Source organism: Egretta garzetta, unplaced genomic scaffold (assembly GCF_000687185.1).
Source record: "Egretta garzetta isolate BGI_Z169 unplaced genomic scaffold, ASM68718v1 scaffold2119, whole genome shotgun sequence".
NCBI lineage: Eukaryota > Metazoa > Chordata > Aves > Pelecaniformes > Ardeidae > Egretta > Egretta garzetta.
The window spans coordinates 4871-5281 of record NW_009260896.1 but is presented as its reverse complement, the minus strand read 5'-3'; positions in this window follow the sequence as shown (position 1 = coordinate 5281).

The following is a 411-nucleotide window of genomic DNA, read 5'->3' as shown; positions in this document are numbered from 1 at the left end:
AGGGCAGGGGATGGCCGGGGACGCCGCAGCAGCCCGGGGACGCTCTCAGGTGCAGCTGGGCGCTGTCAGGGACAGGGCAGGGGTCCCTGAGGACACCGCTCAGCCTCTTGCCGGGTTCGCCCCTTGCCCTGGGGCTGCGGCTCCCAGCAGGACCTGCCCACGTCACCTCACGGGAGAGATCAGATCTTGGAATGAGGAGTTTCTATTCCCAGGGCGAGACGCAGCACCTCCCCTCCCCACCCTGCCCCGCGCAGGGGCTCCGCTCCCCGGCTCTCCGCTGTGCTCCGTCTGCTGCCCCAGCCCAGAAGGTGTCCCTCTTCCCCCAGGGAAGACTCTGGCAGAGCTCCCGGGGCCGACCCGCGTGGCCTGGGGGGCTCGGGCCGCCCTCCCCTGCCGGGGGGGAGAAGCCTG